General features: G+C 43.5%; 1 protein-coding gene across 9 annotated transcripts in view; it reads left to right on the top strand.

Annotated features, from left to right (window-relative positions):
• TBL1XR1 (TBL1X/Y related 1) overlaps positions 1-25127 on the top strand; it is a 137212-nt gene that overhangs the window by 46653 nt on the left and 65432 nt on the right. For 3 of the 9 annotated variants that reach the window (XM_075861644.1, XM_075861638.1, XM_075861639.1), the window contains exon 1: positions 21380-21644. The exons of 5 other annotated variants lie outside the window; for them this stretch is intronic. The gene's annotated coding sequence lies outside the window, so the exon portion shown is untranslated. Of the gene's footprint in view, positions 1-21379; positions 21645-25127 lie in introns of those variants that run through there. One more of the 9 variants, XM_075861636.1, reaches the window with a different exon arrangement.

Below are 25127 nucleotides of genomic sequence, written 5' to 3'. Positions count from 1 at the left end.
TATTCACATTTTCTGAGACTAAATTTTGGGTTTTCATTAACTGTTAGGGCATGTTCACACGGCCGTAAACGCCCGAAAAATTGGAAGCAGAACTCCTCCAAACATCTCCCCATTGATTTCAATGGGAAAACGCCGTTCTGTTCCGATGGAGCGTTTTTCGCTGCGTTTTTCTTACGCGTGAAAAAAACGGCTGCGAAAAAGAAGTGCAGGACATTTTTGGAGACGTTTTCCATAGACTCTATTGAAAAAAGCTCCAAAAACGGCCGTAAAAAAACGCAGCGAAAATTGCGAGTGGCGCAAAAAACGTCTGAAAATCAGGAGCTGTTTTCCCTTGAAAACAGCTCCGTATTTTCAGACGTTTTTGGTCACTACGTGCGAACATACCCTAAGCCATAATCATCAACATTAAAAGAAAAAAAATGCTGGAAATAGATCACTCTGTGCGTAATGAATCTATAGAATATATGAGTTTCACTTTTTGAATTGAATTATTGAAATTAACTTTTTCATATTCTAATTCATTGAGAAGGATTAGTGTGTGAGGTATGTATGTATGTATATATATATATATCTCCAGATACCAGGCCATGTGCTCGTTACCAGGCGATGAATCAATTCCCCAACTTGAATATAAAGCAACCATAGAACGCAGTAACTACTCTGATGTCCTGTTGCTGTTACTACGTTCTATGGTTGCTTTTATATATATTTGTCTTCTGTTTTGGTTGCTCTTGTCGATCTCCTAAAATTAAGAGAGCGGTTTCTGTCTGCAAAGCTGATTATTCTGCTGTTCTGTTTGTTTGCAGATGTAGATGTTTTTTTCTCTAGATTTCTCATCCGCAAAGCTGACTTGCGGTATTGATTCATGCTCTTTGCTCATTCATTGGTTAGTTTCTTGTATATTGGAGGAGGCATACTATGAAGGAAAACAAAATTAGCAGTGACCCCCAGAAAAGCTCCCAGGTTTCTATTATTTTTCACTAGAAATGCTCCTATATTAGACGCGGTCCTCCACAGCAGTATTTTTTGAATGAGACGATTACTGTAAAATGCATAATGCAGAACTGAACGAATCTTAGCCAAGTCTAGGAGAAATCTCCAAAAGTTAGGAACCAGCAACAGTAGGGCCATAACCACGGATGTGCAGACCTGTTCTTAAACGACATTGCAAATAAGTTTGTTGTTTACTGCAATGGCGGCGGCTCACCGCTTCCAAAAACCTGCATGTGTTTGTTTACATGCACTTTTACTATGATGCTGTAAGGGTATGTGCACACGTAAACTGCATTTACGTCTGAAATTACGGAGCTGTTTTCAGGAGAAAACAGCTCCGTAATTTCAGACGTAATTGCTCGTCCTCGCATTTTGCGAGGCGTCACTGACGGCCATAATTTAGAGCTGTTCTTCATTGAATTCAATGAAAAACGGCTCAAATTACGTTTCAAAGAAGTGTCCTGCACTTCTTTGACGAGGCAGTCATTTACACGTCGTCGTTTGACAGCTGTCAAACGACGACACGTAAATTACAGGTCGTCGGCACAGTATGTCGGCAAACCCATTCAAATGAATGGACAGATGTTTGCCGACATATTGTAGCCGTATTTTCAGGCGTAAATCGAGGTATAATACGCCTCGTTTACGCCTGAAAATAGGTCATGTGACCCCAGCCTTATAGTTCAGCTTTCTGCCAAACCATTACCACCCTATGTGAATGTACCAAAAAAATTGTGTCCCGTGCTCTCCCCTCCCCTTCTAAGGTGTCAGCCCCGGCCCTCCACTTCCCAAGTAGTCACAGCAGGACCACCTCCCCACTTCCTCGACAGGCAGTAACAGTAAGCCGCCCCTCGCACTGTAGTCACAGCCTCCCCCAACCAAAGGGGTTCTAGTAGTCACAGCAAGGTTTCTCTACAGTTCCCAAATTCTCTAGTTGCCATGGCAGCCAGATTTTGTCCATCTTGGATAATGTATATTCTAGATTCACTCATGACTGACTGAAGACTCCTGAAAGACCGGGACCTCTCAGCAGAGCGGACGACTCTTCTACACCGCTTAGAGAGTATCATTCAAGTCATGCCCGTGCTGGACTGATGACCTTCTTCCCTTTTTTATTTCTCATGGCCACGATCGGTGCAGGAAGAATTGACAAACCAATGGCTGCTTGTTGGAGGTCTTGTGCTTTTTGTCTATTTCATGGAGGAGCAGTTTTTGTGGTTATTTTTTTACAGGGAACTGGGAATGCAGTCATGGGGTTACTGGTTATATTCTTTTCATTTTTAGACCATAAAATAGTTTTATTTATTAAAATATCTATGAGGCGTCGGTGCCACTGGTCAATCAGTAGGCATGTGGTCCTGGTAAACTGCATTGTATTCTATGTGGTTTCTGCTTAGGGCTCATTCAGACGAGTGTGTATTTCAATGGGGCAATTCACACGACCGTTTCTTCAAAGGAGCGTGTGAAAGGTCCATGAAAAAATAGGACATGTCCTATTATACTGCGTGTCACGCATCCCGCCATAGTCTCTAGTATATGGGAGATCCGTGACAACGCGGCAGGGGTGCACCTCAGACGTGAAAAACGTCTGTTTTCACGTCTGAGGTTAGATACGCTCGTCTGAATGTAGCCTTAGAATTCAGGACACTTCCTAGATTGTGTTAATTTGCATACGGCGCCCAGGGAAATGAAAGCACTTTTTTTATGGCTCATGATGAGCTGACTTGGTCAACATAGGTATGTTAGAAAAACTATCATCCTTCTCTATATAGCAGTATTAGCCGTTTGGGAGTGGAAAATGTGATGACATGCTAAGAAATGTATTGTTGCATTTAGTGTTCAGGCGCCAGTGCTCCAGGAAATATTTTTGCAGTAATGAAGAATTAAAGACCTCATTTTTGCCTTTTCACTGTAATTTAGAGGTCTTTGCGCTTGTCCACACGTAACAGAATTGCTGCAGAAAATTTCTTCAGCAATTCCGCAGAAACTATCAGAAATTCCGCTGCGGAAAAAAAAGCACCATTTCCTGCATTTTTTCCTGCAGAAAATGATGCGGATTTTGCTGCGCTTTTCTCAATGTTGGGAGAGGGTGACATCCCCTCTGAAAAACGCATCAATTCAGTCCACTTTCTGCAGCAGGAATTGACATGCTGCAGTACGAAAAATATGCACCGCGGGTGAATTTCTGCTCGGAAATTTTACGCAGCGTGTGGATGAGATTTGTTAAATCTCACCCACTTTGCTGCTACTGTATTCTGCTGCGTATTTTACGTCCGCAATTTCTGTACGGCAAAAACGCAGCAATTCCGTTACGTGTGGTAACAAATTAATTGGAAACTCCGGGTAAAGTTTACACACCCTATAGATAACTAGAGGTAGACCAGCCAGTCACAGTCTACTGTAGTGAACATAGAATAAGAGCAAATGGACATCCGCACGCCATTAGGCTGCTCTTTATTTAGGCCATCAACAATACACCAAACAACGTTTTAGCATCAACTGAAGCCTTTCTCACCATTTATATAGCCATAATGTACAAGTGATCTTAGTAACTAATTACCATAATAAACAGAAAACGGGTGTTCATAAAGAAGTACAAATATACAGTTATATAAACAATTTATACGACAGAAATATAAACTACTCTTAGGGTATGTGCACACACACTAATTACGTCCGTAGTTGACGGACGTATTTCGGCCGCAAGTACCAGACCGAACACACTGCAGGGAGCCGGGCTCCTAGCATCATACTTATGTACGATGCTAGGAGTCCCTGCCTCTCCGTGGAACTACTGTCCCGTACTGAAAACACGATTACAGTACGGGACAGTTGTCCTGCAGCGAGGCAGGGACTCCTAGCATCGTACATAAGTATGATGCTAGGAGCCCGGCTCCCTGCACTGTGTTCGGTCCGGGACTTGCGGCCGAAATACGTCCGTCAATTACGGACGTAATTAGTGTGTGTGCACATACCCTTACCCTAAAAACACATATTCAGAGTTGCACCTGGACGCTGGAGAAAACCGATCGCATGTTCGACATTGGATACACCGCGCATGCCTGAAAAGAACACTAGTATTTATTTATGTTACTAATCTAGAAATCTTTTTATTCCGGGTAGAATTTCAGTTACTCTTAGGCCCTGTTCACACTGAGTTTTTTGAAGGCAGAAAATTCTGCCGGGAAAAATCAGCTCCGGCTTTAAGTGGTTTTGCACCACACACGTTTTTTGCCGTGTTTTTTTTTAAAAAAAGGCTTTCTTTTATTAACTTTTCTCATAGTACAATCAAAAACAAACAGAGCATACTGACCAACCAAAACTAGTTGGCAATAAAAATCACCATAAAATATGAGACATTCACATTGCAAAAGCCAGCATTTAGACAAGAAGGATCACATAAGGATATTTGTAAATTGCAATTAAAACTGGATCATAAAGTGACCGTTATCATTGCCCAGAACAGACAAAACAAGCACCCAGTCACACGCCAGTCACACATGCGCTACACATCTCTCAGTGCTCACAGATTAGATAGCAGTGTCCGAGGTCTCCAACCACCTAGCCCAAATCTTCCCAAATTTGTCAGGGCATCTCCTGTTAAGGTATAACTATAAGGTACATGCCAACATCCGACTTACACCTAAACAGCTATCTGACCCTGAGGCCCCAATTCTTAGGAGTCTAACCGGAGTGTAATAAATCCTGTGCATGAACCGTGACTGTATTAAAAAAATCAAAAAAGGAGAGCTCCACCCCTCCTCCGACAAATCGGGAACATCTCTCTTGCACCCCAGGAACGCCCTATCAAATGGTCGTTTTTCAGACTATAACAACAAGGCATATGTTTGAGTAAGAGTTTAGGAAGGTCTGGGGTGCCAAGCAAGTCCTCCAGTCTGGAAAACCCCAATGCAGGAGTAACGGAACCAAACTGAGCCACACAGGCATGCCTTAATTTGAGATAATAATAAAAAGTCTTCTTCGATACCCCAAACCTCCCCTCAAGCTCCGAAAAGGAGACAAAACCACTATCAACAGAGTATAGCTGACCCAAAAATCTAACCCCCACCCCAGCCCACATCATCGCTCCCGGCAGGGACACCAGGTGAGGCAACCATGGATTGTTCCATAATGGAGTCCTAGGGGAGTGAGAAGAATCCGCATCATCTCTCAGTAAGACGTGTGCCTTCCTCCAGGCACTAGCTATAGTTTTTAATGGTAGTGGCGCCCGACACGAGTGTTTAAACCTATATAATAAGTTGGTAAGACTCTAATAGGAAGTCATAAGTGCTCCTGCCAGCGCGGTAGCCGCATTACTTAAATCAACATCAATCTACCAGTGAGCCAGCACCAGCTAGGAAGCCAAGTAATATAGATAAAGGTTGGGTGCTGCCATCCCCCCCATTCTCTATGGGGTCTGTAAAAGACTGGGACTAAACCTAGGTGTGCCCCCCTGCCAGTAGAACTCACGTAGAATCCCATCCAGTTGTCCAAAAAATTGTTTGGGCAATATAATTGGACAAAGATGGAGGAGGTAAAGAAATTTAGGCAGTTATAAAATTTTGAAAAGATTTATCCTACCATATAAGGAAAGGGGAAGGTTCCTCCAAGTTTTTAGCTGCTTTTCATTAGAGGCCACCAACGGACACAGGTTAAGTTCACGAAAATGTAGCAAATTAAGGGAAATCCGCACCCCAAGATATGTAAATTGAGATACGACCTGTAACGGGACAGGGAGACCCTGCCGAGAGCGATATTCTGCAGAGAGAGGAAACATAACCGACTTAGACCAATTAACCGATAAACCCGAAAAGGACCCAAAAGTGTCAATCAACTATAGGAGCGAAGCCAACGAAGGACCATCATCCGCCAAGTACACCAACGTATCATCTGCATACAGGGATATTTTCTCCACCAGAGAACCTCGAGGGACAACAGTAATTGAAGAGGAATGCCTAACTGCCAGCGCCAGAGGCTCAATCTCAAGAGCAAACCACAGAGGGGAAAGTGGACACCCCTGATTGTCGCGTTTTTTTACCCATTTCCACAGACCGAGGGATAAACCGCGAGCGTTTTTTGCAAAAAAACGCGTCAAATCGAAGCAAAAAAAAAAAAAAGTGCGGCAAAAAAAACACGTTTATTTCCGTTTCCCATTGATTTCAAATGGGGTTTTTGAGGCGGAAAACGCCTCAAGATAGTGCATGTCGCTTCTTTTTCCCGCAACCTTCTTTTTTCTTTTTTTTTTTGCTTGCGGGAAAAAAAACGCCTCCACCTCCCATTGAAATCCCATTGAAATGGAGGCAGTTTCGACCGTTTTTTTTGTCGCGGTTTCCGTGGCAGAAAACTCTGTGTGAACACAGGGCCTTACTCACTTGAAAGTTGAATGCGTATTAGTAGGAAAGTAAAAGAAACTGGTTCATACAGATATTGCTTCAAGTGAATGAATTATTTGATAACTGAAGACTTCTCGCAGTCTTAGAACTTCATCTGCAATCTGGGTAGGATTTGTGCCAGTGACTTGTGGAAGAATAATTCCTCCCACTGGGTACCCTCTGACAAGGCGTATTGAGGTTGACATCTGCCAAGCCCACATAGAAATGTTCTTTTGTACAGGAATGCATTATAGGTACAGCAAACTAAATCATTGTAATTTCTAATGCATAGGTTTGATGAAAAATAGTCTTCAGTTGTAATGTGTAAAGAAAGCGCGTTTAGTAGTACAGCCCGCACACATTCAATGAACCTGGCTCTCAGTCATGAGTCACCAGTGCAACAGATGATAAATGAACACAATTCTCCAAGTTTTCTCTGGTATTACTCAGACCGTTGCTCATTGTAAGGGTATGTGCACACACACTAATTACGTCCGTAATTGACGGACGTATTTCGGCCGCAAGTCCCGGACCGAACACAGTGCAGGGAGCCGGGCTCCTAGCATCATAGTTATGTACGACGCTAGGAGTCCCTGCCTCGCTGCAGGACAACTGTCCCGTACTGTAATCATGTTTTCAGTACGGGACAGTAGTTCCACGGAGAAGCAGGGACTCCTAGCATCGTACATAACTATGATGTCAGGAGCCCGGCTCCCTGCACTGTGTTCGGTCCGGGACTTGCGGCCGAAATACGTCCGTCAATTACGGACGTAATTAGTGTGTGTGCACATACCCTTAGACATATTGCAAATCATCACTTGGGCATAAAGACTGAGGTTGCCTTGTTGAGACCACTACTCGTCATGGGAGCAAAATCGCTTTCCCTACTCTGGGGGTCCTATGTAGGCAAAGTGGGAGCACTATAATGCACGTTAAAGAGGTTTTTTTTTATGTAGACGGCCCATAACCATATAAATGGTGGTCCCTCCTCTATAACCCAGAATGGTGTGCTCAGCGGCCGCTGCAGGGGAAATGTCCGATTCCTCAGGCAAAATCATCTCTTTGTCTTGGGTGTCAAGTGCCAGACCTATGGCAATCAGCTGAGATATGAAAGGGGTTCTCTGGGACAACCCCTTTATCTAGTGGTGAGGAACTATGGGAAAAGTAACGTATGTAAGGACACAATAACTGATAGCAGGCTACTATGGCGGATATGGTATGTGAGGGGGCACAGTAAGTGATGGAGACACTATTAGGAACATTTACTATTGTGACAGCATTATAGTGGTACTGTAACTACTATGGTTGCACTGTGGTCACCACAACTACTGTAGGGCACTATATGGACAACTGCAGTGGGACCACTCTGGAGACACAGCATCTGATGTGGTGCCTCCATGGAGATATGTGGGGACGTAAGTCGTCTGAAAACTAGGCAGAGGCTGTAGCTACTAAATGAACATAACCCAGAGCTAATGTATGGCCACTGCCATGAGACTGACTTCATCCCTATATACAGCTTTTCACAGTGTATGACACCAACTAGGCAGAAGCGAATATGAAAGTAATTAGCAGTATTCTTTAGAAACCACATATCGGAAATCTATATATGTATAAATTGTGTCGAATATATGTTAGAGGCGTTCTCACAAAGACAACACCTTTCCACATCCCCTATTAAGGCATATTGCCTCTCTATTAGACAAGGTGAAGAGCCGCTAACAAAAGGCGGTTCTTGCTCTGGCAGAGCTGTGAGGGCTTGTTCACACGTAGCGGAATTGCTGCGTATTTTTCCATCCAGAATTGCAGACGGAAAATACGCAGCAGAATACAGTAGCCGCAAAGTGGCTGAGATTCAACAAATCTCATCCACTCGCTGTGTAAAAATTCAGACCATAGATTCACCTGCGGTGCGTATTTTTCATACCACAGCTTGTCAATTCCTGCTGCGGAAAGTGGACTGAATTGCTGCGTTTTTCATAGATGTCACCTTCTCCCAACATTGAGAAAAACGAGGCAAGATCCGCACCATTTTCTGCAGTAAAAACCGCAGGGAATGGTGTGTCTTTGCCGCAGCGGAGAGTCTGTTACTTTCAACTGAATTGCTGCAGAAATTTTCTGCAGCAATTCCGTTACATGTAGACAAGCCCTTCTGCTAAACTTTCCCTGCTGTGACAACAAATGTATGGCCAGCGGCTGATCGCTGTGCTAGCTTTAATATTAAAAAAAAAATGGGTTGTCTTGATTAAATCAACCCCTTTAACCCCTTCCTAACATTTGTCGTATGGAAACGTCATAGAAAGCTACTACTTCCCGCATTTTGCCATATCCATATGCCAAATGGTGGACACCGGCTCAGAAGCTGAGTCAGTGCCACCATCGCCGGATGTCAGCGGTATCTTACAGCTGACATCCGGCTGTAATGGCTGGGACCGAACTTAGCTTCAATCCCCGCCATTAACCCCTTAAATGCAGCGCTCAAACGCGATCGCTGCATTTAAGCTGTTTGCAGCTCATTGGAACCCCAGCAATGAAATTGCTGGGGTTCCGGTGGCTGCAATGGCAACCGGAGGCCTAATATTGGCGTTCCGGTCTGCCTAGCACGGAATACCTCCAGCCCCCACCCGGTGGCGGGGCCTGAAAGGCTTCCGTAGCCGACGGCAAGTTGGCGTTGGCTCAGGAGCTGAGCCGGCGTCATCAGCGGTGGATATCAGATGTATGTTATAGCTGACATCCACCTGTAACAGCAGGAACCAAAGCTAGCTCCAATCCCTGCCATTAACTACTTTGATGTTGCTATGGCTACAGGAGACTTAACAATGGCCTCCTGCTCTGCCATTACGGAAGCCGATTAGGCCCCGCCGGGAGGCGAAGCTGTCAGAGAATGACTGACAGATCTAGTACACTGCAATAAATAAACCATAGATATTTGGTATCGCCGTGTCCATAACCGCCTGAACTATAAAAATATTGTTATTTATTCCACGCGGTGAACGGCGCAAAAAAAAAACTCGGAAAAAACGATACCTGAATTTCTGGTTTTTGGACACTTTGCCCTACAAATATTGGAATAAAAAGTGATCAGAAAGTCGCATGTATCCAAAAATGGTACCAATAAAAACTACAGCTCGTCTCGCAAAAAACAAGCCCTCATACACCTCCGTCGACTAAAAAATTAAAACGTTATGGTTTTCACAACTTGGCGACAGAAAAAATACATTCTTTTTACAAAAGTAATTTTATTGTGCAAAAAGTTGTAAAACATAAAAACGCTATAAATTTGTTATTGCCGGAATCGTACTGACCCGCAGAATAAAGTTAACATGTAATTTATAACGCATGGTGAACGCTGTATAAAAAAAAACTATGCCAGAATTTCAGTTTTTTAATCCCTTGCCTCCCAAAAAAAAAAGAGGATAAAAAGTGATCAAAAAGTCACATGTACCCCAAAATGATACCAATAATAACTACAGCTCGTCCCGCAACAAACCAGCCCTCATACCGCTACGTCTATCAAAAAATAAAATTAGTTAAGGCTCCAATATGTCAGGAAATAAAAAATATGCAGTTGTGCAGGCCCGAGGGGAACATTTCTTCTGTTTCAAGAGGTGAATTATCAAGGCCCTAAAATTAGGGAACCAGGAAGGGGAGGACTCAAACATATCCGCTGGAAGCGACGGTGCCCGTATTATACCAGGACAACACTTCCCAGCAAAATTCCCCACACTGAAAAGGTGCGGAGTGTGGACCAAAAGGGAGATAAGGAAGGACATTTATTAGTACGACACTGTCCTGTGCATTGAGGATTGCTTCACAACGTAACCAATATCTATGGATTATTATTTATTTAAAAAAAATTTGTTTATTGATTTTCCATTTTTTCATCCAAAACGGTTGACATCAAATACAAGTTTGAATAGACATTTACAATTATATAGAAATGATAACATAGTACTTCTATATATACGATATAACAATCCACATGAACAAGTAGAGTTTAGCTTAATAACATGTAAAAACCGTATACATATCCATGTCATTACTAACACATCATCTGAAAAAGATATTTGCATGGTGGAGGATGAACGAGCAGTAAGGGTATGTGCACACACACTAAATACGTCCGTAATTGACGGACGTATTTCGGCCGCAAGTAGTGGACCGAACACAGTGCAGGGAGCCGGGCTCCTAGCATCATAGTTATGTACGATGCTAGGAGTCCCTGCCTCTCTGCAGGACAACTGTCCCGTACTGTAATCATGTTTTCAGTACGGGACAGTAGTTCCACGGAGTAGCAGGGACTCCTAGCATCATACATAAGTATGATGCTAGGAGCCCGGCTCCCTGCACTGTGTTCGGTCCTGGACTTGCGGCCGAAATACGTCCGTAATTAGTGTGTGTGCACATACCCAAACCCAATCCCTCAAATCCACTTAGCCACCAGAGGCACAAAACATATTAGTCACCCAGGCAGCCCATGAACCCGCCAGCATCGGAGAGGAAATTCAGCCAAGGGAGCCATATTCTATAGTATTTACCCATGTTCCTTTGTGACAAATAGCTCAATTCTTCTAATCTGGACATCTGTGCAACTTTTTTTTACCAATGAGCAATAGATGGGGGATTCTCTTTCCGCCAATACAATGGGATCATAGCTTTTGCCGCTAAAACCAAATGTGACCACAAGACCCCTCTAGAAACAGATGAGGAGGAGTCTGATCGTAAATTCAAAAACAATAAGGAGATAGATAATGGAGGAGCTGTTGGACAAATAATTTTCAAAATCCTTTCCACTTCTCTCCAATAAGGCTTTATTAATTCACAAGCCCACCATATGAGTGTATGAGCCAATTTGTTTATGACATCTCCAGCATAACGGAGATCTAGAACATTCTATTTTTGTGGAGTAGCTCCGGAGTTTTGTACCACCTGCTCACTAATTTATAAGAGGTTTCTGAAGGGCCACAGCTAAACCTGTAAATTTGTTGTATTTCAATATTTGTAAATTTAACATTTAACTCTTTCTCCCAGGAATTAATATATGGTAGTGAAATCTCCGTATCCATAGATACAAGATTTTTATATATCAAGGAAATGGATTTGGGAATCGGTGTGGAGGAAGACAATAAAGACTCAAACCACGTCAGAGGCCTAACAATAGAACCCTGCTTAAAGAGGCTCTGTCACCAGATTATAAGTGCTCTATCTCCTACATAATCTGATTGGTGCTGTAATGTAGATAACAACAGTGGTTTTTATTTTGAAAAACGATCATTTTTTAACAAGTTATGAGCAATTTTAGATTTATGCTAATTCGTTTCTTAATAGACAACTGGGTGTGTTTTTACGTTTTACCAACTGGGCGTTGTACAGAGGAGTGTATGACGCTGACCAATCAGTGACCAATCAGCGTCATACACTTCTCATTGTTCCAGCCCATTGTTACAGTGTGATTGTGCAGTGAAACAAGCTGGGCTGGAACAATGAGAAGTGTATGACGCTGATTGGTCACTGATTGGTCAGCGTCATACACTTCTCTTCACAACGCCCAGTTGGTAAAAAGTAAAAACACGCCCAGTTGGTCATTAAGAAACGAATTAGCATAAATCTAAACTAGCTCAGAACTTGCTCAAAAATGATCGTTTTTCAAAATAAAAACCACTGTTGTTTTCTACATTCCAGCGCCGATCAGATTATGTAGGAGATAGGGCATTTATAATCTGGTGACAGAGCCTCTTTAAGTAGAAAAGTATAATTTGATAACATTTGCATATAATTCAAGTAGATTAAGAGCACTTGTGGAAACTTTTCTCTTAAAAATGCCAAGGAAGGAAATTCACCATTATTTACTATTTCTCCTAGGGCCATGTCCTTTAATTCCGTACATAGTAAGGGGTTGGTACTACCTCTCAGATTCCGGAGACCTAAGGGTATGTTGATACGACAGCGTCCGTAACGGCTGAAATTACGGGGATGTTTCCGCCTGAAAACATCCCTGTAATTTCAGCCGTAACGGCATGTGCAGGCGCTTGAACGCCGCGTCCATTACGGACGTAATTGGCGCTGCTATTCATTGGAGTCAATGAATAACGGCTCCAATTACGGCCAAAGAAGTGACAGGTCACTTCTTTGACGCGGGCGTCTATTTACGCGCCGTCATTTGACAGCGGCGCGTAAATATACGCCTCGTGTGAACAGACAAACGTCTGCCCATTGCTTTCAATGGGCAGATGTTTGTCAACGCTATTGAGGCGCTATTTTCGGACGTAATTCGGGGCAAAAACGACCGAATTACATCCGTAATTAGTGCGTGTGAACATACCCTAACAGATACCCCAAAGTTATCAATAATGATGGAGTAGGACAGATCTGTGCCTTGAATGATAATTTTTTCCAGACTGCCAGTGTCGCTTTTGTAAGCAAATTAGTAGGGGCTACCCCCGGACAGGACGTAACAGAGTGTAACAAAATCTGAGTTAAAGACCTCCCACACATTTCTTCTTCAGCAGAAACATAAAGTTTTGAACGTGAGGCACCATACCAATCCATGATTCTACTCCACTGAATAGCCTGATAGAAAGTTTTAGTGTCAGTGGAATTAAGACCTCCTAACAATTTCGGCCTAATCAGAGTACTGTGTGCCAATCTATTATTATTATTATTTTTTTAACCCAATTATTATACCACCTGACTATGCCCCTGAAGTACTCTGCCCGGCTTACATGTGCCCCCACTTTATAAACGGAAACACTAGCAATACTCAAACAAATCTACTACCAAGCAAATCCACGCTCTAAAAGCCAAATGGTGCTCCCTCCCTTCTGAACCCTACAGCAGTTTACTTCCACATATATGTCATCGACATATCCGAGAGAACCCTTTTTACAATTTTCGTGCTGTCTGTCTCCAGTGGCACAAGCTGGGCACAACATATTTGCCACTGAAATAGCATCCCTAGGGAAAAAAAAATAATTTTTACTTTGCACCATCCGCAGCGCAATCATTTATGGAAAAGACCTGTGGGGTGAAAATGCGCACTACACCTCCTAATAAATGCCTTGAGGGGTGCAGTTTCCAAAATGGGGTAATTTCTCAGGAGTTTCTTTTTATTATTTTACATCTGAGCCCTGCAATTGTGAACCAATTTTTTGTAAGTCGCCAAATTAGGCCTCAATTTTACATGGTACTCTTTCACTCCCGAGCCCTGTCAAATGTCCAGGCAAAAGATTAGTGCCCCATGTAGGGTGTTTCTAAAACTGGGAAACACAGCATAATAATTAGAGAGTGGTCTTGCTATGGTGGTACAAGCTGGGCGCCACATATTGGCATATCTATGAAAAAAAATCCCATTTTTACTCTGCAACATCGAGTGCACGCTAATTTCTGCAAAACACCTGCAGGGTTAACATGCTCACTACCTAGAGGGGTGTAGTTTCCAAAATGTGGTCACTTCTGGGGGGTTTCCACTGCTTTGATCCCACAGGGGCTTTGCAAATGTGACATAGCACCCAGAAACCAATCCAGTAAAATCTGCACTCCAAAAGCCAAATGGCTCTCCTTCCCTTCTGAGCCCTACTGTGTGCCCAAAAAGCAGTTTACCACATATGGGGTATTGCCGTACTCTGGATAAATTGCTTTACAAGTTTTTCGGTACTTTTTCTCCTTTAGTCCTTATGGAAATTTAAAGAAATTAGCTAAACCTACATTTTCTTTGAAAAAATGGAGATTTTAATTCCAATAATTTCTGCAAAAAACCTGTGCCGTCAAAATGCTCACTATACCTCTAAATAATTTCCTCAATGGGTGTAGTTTCCAAAATGGAGTCACTTGTGGGGGGTTTCCACTGTTTTGTCCCCTCAGCGGCTTTGCAAATGCAACATGGCCTCCGCAAACCATTCTTGCTAAATTTGAGCACCAAAAGCCAAATAGCACGCTTTCCCTTCTGAGCCCTGCCGTGTGTCTGAACAGCGATTTAGGACCACATGTGGGGTATTGTTTTAATCGGGAGAAATTGCTTCACAAATGTTGTGGTGCTTTTTTTCCTTTAGTCCTTGTGGAAATGAAAAAAAATTAGCTAAACCTACATTTTCTTTGAAAAAAATGTTTATTTTAATTTTTACGGCCTACTTCCAATAATTTCTGCAATGAACCTGTGGGGTCAAACGCTCACTATACCCCTAGATTATTTCCTTGAGATGTGTAGTTTCCCAAATGGGGTCACTTTTGGGGGATTTCCACTGTTTTGGCATCGCAAGAGCCCTTCAAACCTGACATGGTGCCTAAAATATATTGTAATAAAAAGGAAGGCCCCAAAATCAACTAGGTGCTCCTTTGCTTCAGTACATTACCACACTAGGGCCACATGTAGGATATTTCCTAAATCTGCTGAACCTGCGCATTAAATATTGAGTTGCGTTTCTCTAGTAAAACTTTCTCTGTTACAAAAAAAAAAAATATTGATTAAAAATGAATTTCTACAAAAAGAAATTAAATGTGTAAATTTCACCTATACTTTGCTTTAATTCCGGTGAAACATCTAAAGGGTTAAGAAACTTTCTAAATACTGTTTTGAATACTTTGAGGGGTGAAGTTTTTTAAAATGGGGTGACTTATTGGGGGTTTCTAATATATAAGGACCTCAAAGCCACTTCACAACTGAACTGGCCCCTGTAAAAATGTAATGTAATTTATTTTGTGTCGCCAAATTCTGAGACATACGTTTTTTATTTTTCTGTCAATTAAGTGGTATGACTGCCTATTTTTTGCAGGATAAGCTGTCGTTTTTAATGATACTATTTTGGTGTACATGCGACGTTTGATCACTTTTTATTCCATTTTTTGTGGGAGATTAGGTGACCAAAAAATAGACATTCTGGCGTTTACATTTTTTTTTTTACGGCGTTCACCGTGCGGGTTAAATAATGATATATTGTAATAGTTCAGACTTTTACGAATGCGGCGATACCAATTATGTTTCTTTTTTTACTATGCTCTAGGGGGGGGGGAAAGGGAAAAACTTTATTTTATTTTTTTACTTTTTTTACATTAAAAATAACCTCTTTACTTTACACATTTTTATTAGTCCCCCAATGGCACTTCAACCAGCGATCGTTGGATCGCTTGCATGATATACTGCAATACCAATGTATATTGCTAGAGGAAGGGCTTAGTAGGAGCACAAAGATGGCGGACCTGGGGGCGTTCATTAGGCCCCCAGGCAGCCATAGCAACCATCGCCACCCCGCGATTGTATTGCGGGAGGGCGCGATGAGCTGCTAGAGGGGGTCGCCCTCCTCTAACGATATAAATGCTGCGGTCGCTACTAACCGCGGCATTTAACTGGTTAAACGAGCGCACACTATTGCGCGATCCCGCTCGTTACTGTGAAGTGTCGGCTGTAACATACAGCCGACACCCGCATCGTATGGAGCAGGTTCACTCCGTGAGCCCGTTCCATACTTCCCCCTACCCGGCTATGACGTATGAATACGTCAAATGTCAGGACGGGGTTAATAAGGTATATAGACAGAGGCATGAGATAGCCCTATTAAGCCCTTACCCATCATAAAGTACATGTTCGGAAAGGCTTCAGACCCTTTAAATTTTTTCACACTTTGTTACGTTGAGGCCTTGTGCTAAAATAAAAATTCCAGTCTTTCCCCATCATTCTGCACTCAATACCCCATAATGACAACGTGAAGACAGAATGTTAGTAATCTTTTTGCAAATTTATTGAAAAGGAAAAACTAAAATATTGCATGGCCATAAGCATTCGGACCCTTTACTCAGTACTTGGGTGAAGCACCTTTGGCAGCGATAACAGCCTCCAGTCTTCCTGGGTGTGATTCCACAAGGTTTGCACACGTCTCTGCAGATCCTCTCAAGCTTTGTCAGGTTGAATGTGGATAGTTGGTGGACAGCCATTTTCAGGTCTCTCCAGAGATATTTGATTGGGTTCACATCAGAGCTCTGGCTGTTCCACTCAAGGACATTCACAGTTGTTCCTAAGCCACTCCTGTGTTGTCTTGGCTGTGTGCTTAGAGGAATTGTCTTGTTGGAAGGTGAACCTTCGGCCCAGAGTACTCTGGATCAGCTTCTTATTAAGAATATCTCTGTACTTTGCTCCATTCATCTATCCCTCAACCATGACCAGTCTTCCTGTCCCAACCGCTGAAAAACACTCCCACAGCATGAAGCTGCCACCACTATGCTTCAGTGTAGGGATGATATTGGGCAGGTGATGAACAATGCATTGTTTCCTCCAGACATGACACTTAGAATTGAGGCCAAAAAGTTCAGTCTTGGTTTCATCAGACCACAGAATCTTGTTTCTCAGTCTGGAGTTTGCAAATAAAGCACCTACAAAACTCTCAGACTTTTACTGAGGAGAAGCTTTTTTTCTGGCCACTCTGCCATAAAGCCCAGACTGGTGGAGTGCTGCAATGATCGTTGACCTTCTGAAAGTTTCTCCCATCTGCACACAGGATCTTTGGAGCTCAGCCAGAGATAAATGGGAGGCCCCCAGACCTAAATTTCAAGTCCAATAGCAAAGGGTCTGAATACTTATGTCCATGCGAAATTTGAGGATTTCATTTATAACAAATTTGCAAAAAATTCTACAATTCTGTTTTTACTCTGTCATTATGGGTATTGAGTGCAGAATGATGGGGAAAATCTTGAATTTTATATGATTTTAGCACAAGGCCTCAACATAAAAATGTGAAACAAGGGAAAGGGCCTGAAGACTTTCCGAATGCACTGTATGTCGTGGTGGGGGGACAGAAGCATAGAGCTCACTGGCTAAGCCCGCTCCATACGCTGCGAGCGTCAGCTGCAAGCTAAAACCGGAATTGAGCCATACCATATATATAAAATTATTTTTTTAGGTTTCTGGCTTAAAAATTACATGCAAAATCTGCACTATGTAGAGCACGTGACCATGCTTCTGGTGTTTATCTCCTGCTTTTGTGACCTTTCATACACTGAACTTGTCGTAATTTCTCTCCTTCCTGTAGTACCAGACTTCTCACATCATATTGCTCCCCCCTCCCTTCCTGTCTCTAAAGTGATAGTGTTTCACATGCTGGGCAGCAGATAGTGCAAAGCAAGCCCTAGCAAAATTAAAACAACCGAGTAGGTCAACATAATGCAAAATAAATACTTGAGCCATGGTGACATCATTTGGTGACCATTCAGACAAACAGTTACTTTTCAGCGTTTTTCATATTCTCTGAAAATACTTTGGGACCCGCACCTATGTCAAGAATAGAGCTCCCCCAACCCACCCACTGAGGCAGCTGCCGCATCCAGGTGGGGAGTGATTGGTGAGTGGCCGTGCGTCACTCTCTCTCCCCATTCTGTTCTATGGGAGTAACGGGTTCTTGATATAGGTGCAAGTCCCAGGTATGGCATTAATTTCGGAGGCTGCCTTCACAAGGAAAACTATTTGGAACTAAATGTATGGAAAACAAAATAGATGATAATTGATTTTTGTAAAAAGGAAAGGGAATCAGAGCAGATTCAAATTAGCAGTCAGTAGTTCATTATAAATACTTGGGTGTGTATATGGATGATAAATTGGACTGGAGAAAAAATTGTGATGTGTTAGGGTATGTTCACACGCAGAGTCAAAAATGTCTCAAAACAGCGCCAGAATTTCAGGCGTTTTTACAAGTGCAGGCGTTTTTTGCTGCGTCTTTTTTACGGACGTAATTGGAGCTGGTTTCCATTGGAGTCAATGAAAAACTGCTCCAATTACGTCCCAAGAAGTGTCCTGCACTTCTTTGACGCGGGCATAATTTTACGCGCCGTCTTTTGACAGTGACGCGTAAAATGACAGCTCGTCTGCACAGAACATCGTAAGACCCATTGCAAGCAGATGTTTGCCGACGTATTGGAGCCGTCTTTTCAGGCGTAATTTGAGGCGTAAAATGCCTCTATTACGTCTGAAAAGAGGTCGTGTGCACATACCGTTATAGAAAAAGGGATGTAGCCATCTATTTTTTGCGCCAATTGAGATAATTTAATGTGTGCACAAATATGTTACATGTTTTAGAAATGTTTTTTACGGGCCTATGACTTCTATTGTCCACGGGTACCTTCCCGTTTGCTTACCGGAAGGTGCCCGGGCCGTTGAAAAATATAGAACATGTCCTATTTCAGGCCGTAATTACGCCACGGGCCGGCCCATAGAAGTCTGCAGGCTCATGCCTGATTAGAATTTTTGAATAAAGAGAATCAGAGAAAACGGGTCCGTAATACGGGTGGAATACAGGGGACAACGGACCCGTATTTACGGGCACGGGTTCGTAAATACGGGTTAAAAATGTGTGACAAAGGAACCGTATTTACAGGAGGGAAAAAATACGGTCGTGTGCATGGGGCCTTAGTGTATTGGAGGATCAACGGATTTTAAAAAAGTTTTAAGAAAATAATCATACGTCCAGCTCCTCTGTTTGACTGTGAATGCTCAACGTAGTACATTCAATAAAAGATGCATTCAATTTAAAGAGGCTCTGTCACCAGATTTTGCAACCCCTATCTGCTATTGCAGCAGATCGGCGCTGCAATGTAGATTACAGTAACGTTTTTATTTTTAAAAAACGAGCATTTTTGGCCAAGTTATGACCATTTTTGTAGTTATGCAAATGAGGCTTGCAAAAGTCCAAGTGGGTGTGTTTAAAAGTCCAAGTGGGCGTGTATTATGTGCGTACATCAGGGCGTTTTTAATACTTTTACTAGCTGGGCGTTCTGATGAGAAGTATCATCCACTTCTCTTCACAACGCCCAGCTTCTGGCAGTGCAGATCTGTGACGTCACTCACAGGTCCTGCATCGTGTCGGACACATCGGCACCAGAGGCTTCAGTTGATTCTGCAGCAGCATCGGCGTTAGCAGGTAAGTAGCTACATCGACTTACCTGCAAACGCTGATGCTGCTGGAGAATCAACTGTAGCCTCTGGTGCCGATGTGTCCTCGCTCGTCTGACACGATGCAGGACCTGTGAGTGACGACACAGCGTGATCTCTCGAGAACACGCTGTGTCTTTGCACTGCCAGAAGCTGGGCGTTCTGAAGAGAAGTGGATGATACTTCTATACACAACGCCCAGCTAGTAAAAGTATTAAAAACGCCCCGATGTACGCACATAGTACACGCCCACTTGGACTTTTACTTTAAACACACCCAGTTGTACTTTTGCAAGCCTCATTTGCATAACTACAAAAATGGTCATAACTTGGCCAAAAATGCTCGTTTTTTAAAAATAAAAACGTTACTGTAATCTACATTGCAGCGCCTATCTGCTGCAATAGCAGATAGGGGCTGCAAAATCTGGTGACAGAGCCTCTTTAAGTGTTCGAAAGATACAGGTCTTTTTTGCCGACTGCTGCATTTTTATACAATGAAAGTTTAGAATGTAATTGGGTCAGTAATGTGAATTTTCGATTTCAAATTGGTTTAATTTTATGGATCTTAATGTATTGTAATCCATGTGTTATTGTTGTAGGTTATATTTTTCGTCGCTACTGGTTTCATTGTTTCTGTGAAGCAATGAAACGATTTATGAATTTCCCTTTGGGGGATCAATAAAGTCCATCTTATCATGTTTATTGCACTTCGTGTGACGTATAAGTTAAACATAGGGTGTGACGGATGCCCGAACAGCAGCATCTTTCACTGTAGATTATAATGGTATATTTTAAAGTGATAGGTCATGAACTGGGGTCACGAGAGTTCATGACGTAGACGTTTTAGTCTATGGGTGATAGATGCCATTATTATGCACCCATGTTAACTATACCGCTCGGCATGTCTTTTTTTCAGGATGGAGTAGCGTACTCTACTACGCTATTCCATACCTAGAAAAAAAAGTATACAAATGTAAACCTCCGTATGGAGGCCAGGAGAACATTCTTTGGCCTCTGTATGGCTCCCGGAGCTGCACGCTAAGGGTATGTTCACACGGCCTATTTACGGACGTAATTCGGGCGTTTTTGCCCCGAATTACGTCCGAAAATAGCGCCTCAATAGCGCTGACAAACATCTGCCCATTGAAAGCAATGGGCAGACGTTTGTCTGTTCACACGAGGCGTAATTTCCGCGCCGCTGTCAAAAGACGGCGCGTAAATAGACGCCCGCGTAGAAGAAGTGACCTGTCACTTCTTTGGCCGTAATTAGAGCCGTTATTCATTGACTCCAATGAATAGCAGCGCCATTTACGGCCGTAATTGACGCGGCGTTCAAGCGCCTGCACATGCCGTTACGGCTGATATTACAGGGATGTTTTCAGGCTGAAACATCCCCGTAATTTCAGCCGTAACGGACGCCCTCGTGTGAACATACCCTAAACCTAAAGAATAAATGTGACGTGAAGGGGGCCCGAGATGGGAATAACCCTTTATTTCTAATCTGTGTGGCAAAAGGTCCTGTAGCTTTCGTCTGATCATTACAAACCTCCATTTATTGCAATAATTGACAGGAAGAGAATAGCAGCAGGTTCCCTCACAAGTAAAAACAGGCACGGAACTTGGCACAGGGAGAGCCGTAGTATGGGCGTTGTGGGTAACTCTGCCATTCCCCCTATGCACTAGTTCTGCGCGCATCCAGCATTGTCACCTGAAGGCCAGACCTACCAAACATATCTGCCGCTGCTAATAATTAATTAGGGGATCAAACGCCCTATTAGTTAATAGCAATCTGTGGTTTTGGCGGGCTAATTGACTGTATATTGCAGATGTGTGACGCTCCACGCGGCTTCAGAGATGTAGAAGCTGCAAGATACACAGTGCCGCTGATAACGTGTGCGCACTCCACTATACACTGCGGAGGAGATAGTGTTCCCCAGGGTCACGTGGGAAGAACTAGTGTGTGTAGTTGAAGGCGCCGGCAGCCTTCACGTACAGTCCCGCCCTCCGCGATACGCCTTTACGTCATCGCTTTGTTTCCGGTATCCTCGATACCCATGTTGCAGCAGGTTTTTTTTTAAGAACCGGAAGTGGCCTTGGACGTCACTTCACTGAGCGACACCACCTAACCCGGAAGTGCGACGCGTCTCACGGGCGGTTGTTGAACTCTTTAAGGGGGCGACTGTAATACCCCTCCCCTATCCCTTCTCTCTCACCGGATTGTTTCCGTATGCCCGGGTCACCGCCTGCTGCTGTCTTGGGGGCAGTGAGTAGGGGCATGTGAGCGGAGTGTGGCTGCACACGTGGTTCCTCTACCGCCGCGCCAAGTATGTGCCGGGTGTGGGGAGCGTAACGTTTCTGACGGCTCATAGGAAGGTGAATGAAACTTGCTAGTCGCCATTAGTCACATTCACTAGCTGTCATACATGGGAATAGCCGGGACCCCTCCGCCGTCTGATTCTGCTACACGGTGTTGTGTGACTGCGGGTATTTAGTTCTTATAGGGAGGGGTCAAGTAATAGTCTGTACAGTATATTCTGTAAACAAGCCCCATCTGGTGCCTGCGCTGTGTATTCTGAAACATGATACTAGTGTTTTACTTTTCCGTCACATTCTATACATACAAATGTAAACAATTCTCGACATGGTCTGACTTTCTATGTGTCACAACTAGCAGTAGATTGCTGTATATCCAGGACCGTGTTTTCTTGCGCTCGCCATGTGATCTGGCCTGAAGGGAAGCACTGTCCAGTCTCATTCGGTATTGGATCCAGAGAGACTCCTTTATTGCGCCGCAGTTGTGCTTCTGTTGATTTGCAAAAGGGAAAGGTTTGATTGCTGCATCTGTAACAGGAGAGCTGATCCTTATAAAGATGTTTTCTTACAAAAGACGATCTGGAGCTTCCACTAAATGCAGAGATGTCCGATCCAGGCTGGTGGTTCAACTGTCTGGACCCCACAAATCACAAGAACGGGGCCGCCTGGTCCCATTTCTGGCTAAAGTGTCTTTTCTGTATCTCCCATTAACTTTAATGCAAAGCCGCGGTGGCCACTTCTCCGCTGAGATTGTTAGGGGTCACAGTAGTTAGAGCCCTGCTGATCTCGTGACATAGTATATCTAGAACTTTCTGTGGCTAGCACTAGTGGATTCTCTGTGTGGTTAATAATATCATGGGACACTATGCCTGGCACTGTTATGAGGGGGAGGGGCTACAAGGGGTACTGTGTGGTCAATACTACTGGGGAGCTCTGTGTGGCTAGTGCTATTATAGGGGCACTGTGTAGCTTCTACTATGGGGGGCATAAACTCTTCCTGTGTTGTGCCTAGCACAGGCCTGGGGGGGGGGGGTGCATGACTGGTATTCTTTCTTTGGTGCCCTTTGGATCCATCTGTCATTCACTGCCCCTTAAGGCCCTGCACTAGACATAATGTCACATTTACCCAGAGTGATCCGAGACATTTGTGGCATATCCCCTGATGGCAACTTGAGAGAATGAAATGAGGTGGAGACGTTGCCTCACATGCATGCTGTTCTATCCATTGTAGTTTGTGGGAGTTGCAAAACGCCAGACATTAATGGCATATAATGTGAATATGCCATTAATGTCCTAGATGGGAATACCACTTTAAATTTGAATGTGGCCCTTGGGAGTTATAAAATCTGACAATAAGGCCCTCTGAACAGAAAAGGCTGTTCACCCTTGAGCTAGATAAAGTGTAGTTTAGTATTTTTGTGTGTTTTTTGCAACCGATTGCAAATTTTTTTGTTCCATCTACAGTTGTGTCTCCATGGTTACAAACAAATGTATGCGTAGTCTGTTTCTGCAGTCCTATCTGCATCGTCTTTCTCACTTACTGTTTACTTTGTAAGTGTGGCAATAAGGCATAGCGGTTAATAGCAGTGACACCTTTGGGGTATGTTCACACTGTCTCAGAAAATCAAGACTAAAATCTGGATTTCTGCCGCGGATGTGCCAGTGGATCTACAGGTGCATTAGCTCTATTGTTATTGGATGGAGCTAATCCATGGTGTTTCGGTGCGGAATCAGCAGCAATTATGAACGCGCTGTATGTTTAATGGTACCTGAGTTATGACGAGTTCTGTAAAATCATGCAGAGGCCTCATTGGGAGGTTATTCTGTACCTGTGTAACCCTTTGTGCGCTGTATTTTTTTTTTTGTTCCGGCGTGATTTGCCTTATTCTGTCCTCACCACAGCTTGTCTTCCACTCTGAGACTGGGGCTTGGTCCAAACTTACAAATCTGCCAGTAACCCATTTCTACAGACTGATGCCTCACCAATGGGGTCACTTTAAATAGCCATATCTCGGGCTGTTCCCACTTAGAACTGCTATTCTGGTGGCATATGAAAGCTACAGGATCTGAGATATCACCAGATAAAAGGTCAGCCGGGAAAGGAAGCTGGATACCATATGCACATACAGTTCCCATTCCCGACTGTGACAATGTTCTAAGTGATCCACATCCCGAGATATGGCTATTTGAAGTGAGCCCCATTCCCTCCAGCCTCCGTCTCTCACAGTGAGCCCCATTCCCTCCAGCCTCCGTCTCTCACAGTGAGCCCCATTCCCTCCAGCCTCCGTCTCTCACAGTGAGCCCCATTCCCTCCAGCCTCCGTCTCTCACAGTGAGCCCCATTCCCTCCAGCCTCCGTCTCTCACAGTGAGCCCCATTCCCTCCAGCCTCCGTCTCTCACAGTGAGCCCCATTCCCTCCAGCCTCCGTCTCTCACAGTGAGCCTGCATTCCGTCTCGGCTTCCTTTCTGCTGAAGACGGGTTTGCTGTATGAACAATAAGTGGACAGCAAATTACAAAGAAGGGAGACCCCTAGTGGCAGGGATTTTAAACAGGTTTTTCGAGTGGGAAAACGTTAAACCTTTTTAATCAGTGATTTGATGTTTTGTTCAGGATCAAATCTACTGATTTCAAACGAAAATGTTCCAAAACTTTGTGGCCATTTAATTTAAGTCCTGATTTTTTTTTTTCTTTTTTTTTTCTTTTCTTTTCAGTAGTGTTGTGAAGTGGTTACATTCACCCCATTCACTTGCATTAGATGTGAAATGTCAGCAGATTTGGGCATGGAATCTGCACCTAAAAGCTCAACATGTGAACATGGCCTCAATGTTCAAACTTTAATTGTACACAGACATGAGCTAAGAGCTATGCTTTATAATGGGAGCACGGCTCGCAAAAGCGGCCGGCTGCCCGTGGCCGGCCGTGCTCGTAATTACGAGCACGGTCGTGTGCATGAGGCCTAAGCATAGCAGCACGGCCCGTAAAATGAAAAAATAGAACATGTTCTATTTTTTTAACGCCACGGGCACCTTCCCGTGAGAAAACGGGAAGGTACCCGTGACTAACAGAAGTCTATGGGCCCGTTATTGCGGGTCGTAATTACGACCCGCAATAACGGGTGTTTTTACGGTCGTGTGCATGAGGCCTTAGCCTGAGGAAAGCCCTGTTAATAAGAACTGGGACTTTCTGAGATGTCAGTATAGGAAGTTTTCAGTGAACGTTTAAAGGGGTTCTCCTAGGTTAATCCCTTTTTGCTGGAAGGCTCCCCTGACCAGCTAATCACAGCAATCTGTGGGGAAAAATGTCAGCAAGGGTTCAATTTGCCTGTAGCTCCACCACAGGGGAAATGAAGCATTACACAGTGGCTGTTGAATACAGTGTACTGTCCACCTAATGCAGGACAGGTTCTCCAGAGTGAGAGATGCACTTTATAGACTCTTCACTCTGGCTAAGATTACGGTCCTGAGCATGGAATTCCACTCTGTATTCTCTTTGTGTGAATGAACATTATTATTAATATTTTTTATGTTTTTTTTTTAACTTGA

The sequence above is a fragment of the Rhinoderma darwinii genome, chromosome 4 (genome assembly GCF_050947455.1).
Source record: "Rhinoderma darwinii isolate aRhiDar2 chromosome 4, aRhiDar2.hap1, whole genome shotgun sequence".
NCBI classification, from domain to species: domain Eukaryota; kingdom Metazoa; phylum Chordata; class Amphibia; order Anura; family Rhinodermatidae; genus Rhinoderma; species Rhinoderma darwinii.
Note: the sequence above shows the minus strand (reverse complement) of the source record. Positions and strands in the feature narration are given on the sequence as shown.